Raw genomic sequence first — 2,493 nt, 5'->3', positions numbered from 1 at the left:
CCTCAGGTGATCTGCCTACTTCAGCCTCTCAAAGTGCTGGGATTACAGGCATGAGCCACCCTGCCTGGCCATTATTATTACTATTATTATTATTATTATTATTATTATTATTTGTAGAGACGGGCTCTCCCTATGTTGCCCAGGCTGGTCTCAAACTCCTGACCTCAAGCAAACCTCCTGCCTCTGCCTCCCAAAGCACTGGGATGACAGGTGTGAGCCACCACACCCTACCCCTAATAGACTTTATAATCTAACTACAGAAGGCATGAATGAAATAGCCCTGAAGGATAATTGTAATAGTGACAAATGCTGATCATGGAAAGCTCAGGCTTCTGAGGATATGTACTGGGAGAACTTGACCTCAGGTGGGGCTCTAGGGAGAGCCCCAAAGGGGTGCTGGTGAAGTGAACCCTAAAGAGTGCCAGAGTAAGAGGAGGGAGGAGCACCTGGGAAGAAAGAGCTGCTCCTGCAAATGTTCTGAGGTGGCGCTGGATGTGCAGTTCTGTTTCTATGCAGGGTCAGGCAGCAGGGGATCCGTGGAGACAGAAGGTGATCGGGACGACCAGGGCGGGTGAAACAGGGAGCAGCTGTGCCGGGCTTCCTTCTGGGCTGATGCTTTGGAACTTGGTAGAGGCGGTGGTTATACAACATTGTAACTGTACTGAATGCCACTGAATTACACAGTTTATTTATTTATTTATGAATGAATGAATGACAGGGTCTCACTCTGTCGCTCAGGCTGGAGTGCAGTGGCACAATCTCGGCTCACTGCAAACTCCGCGTCTTGCTTCAAGCGATTCTCCTGCCTCAGCCTCCCAAGTAGCTGGGATTACAGATGCCTGCCACCACACCCGGCCAATTTTTGTATTTTTAGTAGAGATTGGGTTTCACCATGTTGGTCAGGCTGGTCCCGAACTCCTGACCTCAAGTGATGTGCCCTCCTCAGGCTCCCAAAGTGCTGGGCCTTGAATTACACATTTTAAAATGATGAATTTTATGTTACGTGGCTTTCAGTTCAATTGCAAACACGAAAAGCTCTGAGGCCAAAAGGTGCTAACAGGTGTGAGGGATTGGAGCAAAGTGTGGTGTGGGGCACTGGGCATGGTGTGGGTCTTTTAGGGGTAAAGAGGGGAGCAGTTAGAATTGGTTTGTCTACTTAAACAGAAAACCGAAATGAGTGAGTTGGGTGGAAGTTTTGTGTTTTTCTTAAGGAGCCAGAGGTGATCTGGGGGGTCATTAGATTGTCCCTGTTTGGGGGATACACATGCTGGAGGATTTAGGGGTGATGACATGTTTACCAACTACTCTCAAGGATTTACCCATAGCGAAAGAGGGAGAAGGGAGAGAGAGGAGAGAGAGATGAGGGGGAGCCGAACAGATGTGATAGAACATGCACAACTGGCCATGCCAGGCACGGTGGCTCACACGTGTAATCCAGCTCTTTGGAAAGATTGGCTGAGCCCAGGAGTTTGAGACAAGCCTCAGCAACATAGAGCCCATCTCTACAAAAATAAAAAACGTATAAAAAAGATATTTTTTAAAAAAACAATTGGCCAATCTGTGTAAAGGGGAGCTCTTTGTCAGGGGTTCTTGCAAATTTTCTGAAATTTTGAAATTATTTCAAAATAGATTATTAATTTTTTTTTAAAAGAACAAAAGTAACCCCGGGGAGGTCAGCCAGGGCTGGTGTGAGGCTCCATCCTTATCAAGGGTCCAGGCTTTTGTCTTTCAGCTCTGCCTTCAGCAAGTGCTTTCCATCCTCAAAGTTGCCTCATAGTCCAAGATCAGGGCTGCCGGGGACGGCGGTGCAGTTTGTGTACTGCTCCAAGCTTCCTGCCAAAGGGATTGAGTGGGAACTGAAATCCAGCCCATGGTCTGCTTGCCACCCCAGGCCCTGCACTCAAGGGGATGCTTCAGCCCATGGGAGCTGTCTTTTTCCTAATTTGACTGCCCACAGCAGAAGTCTTGTCCAAATTTGAACAAAGGCACACTAAGGGCTGAACTTGGCCCATATCCAAGTTCACCCATATCCACCATGCAAGCAGGAAGGAGAAGGAGGAGGGGTGGCAAAGGGAGTTCTTGTCTCTTTTTTAGAGACAAGGTCTAGCTCTTTTGCCCAGGCTGGAGTGCAGCGGCACAGTCATAGCTCATAGCAGCCTTGATGGAATCCTCGTGGTATGAAGAGCTTTCCCAGATGCCCTGTCCAGCAACTTCCCCTTCTGATCATTGGCCTCCCTGCAAAAGCACACTGCCCCCTGGGGCAAAGCAGGGCTGCTAGAAAGGAGAAGGGACTGGTGGATACCAGGTAGACAGTTAGTACTGTCTTCCCCAAAGGGGATGGAGCCCACCCCAGACCCTAGCAAGACGGGGAAACCGTGAATTTGAAGCTAAAGTCTACTGTTACTAAGAGGGATACAGTAGCACATAGTAGGTTAGCAGTAACTTTTCATTAATTGATTGAGGTCTAGATTGATGTAAAATTGTTACCCCCAA

This window comes from Mandrillus leucophaeus, unplaced genomic scaffold, assembly GCF_000951045.1.
Source record: "Mandrillus leucophaeus isolate KB7577 unplaced genomic scaffold, Mleu.le_1.0 Scaffold323, whole genome shotgun sequence".
Classification (NCBI taxonomy): domain Eukaryota; kingdom Metazoa; phylum Chordata; class Mammalia; order Primates; family Cercopithecidae; genus Mandrillus; species Mandrillus leucophaeus.
Note: the sequence above shows the minus strand (reverse complement) of the source record.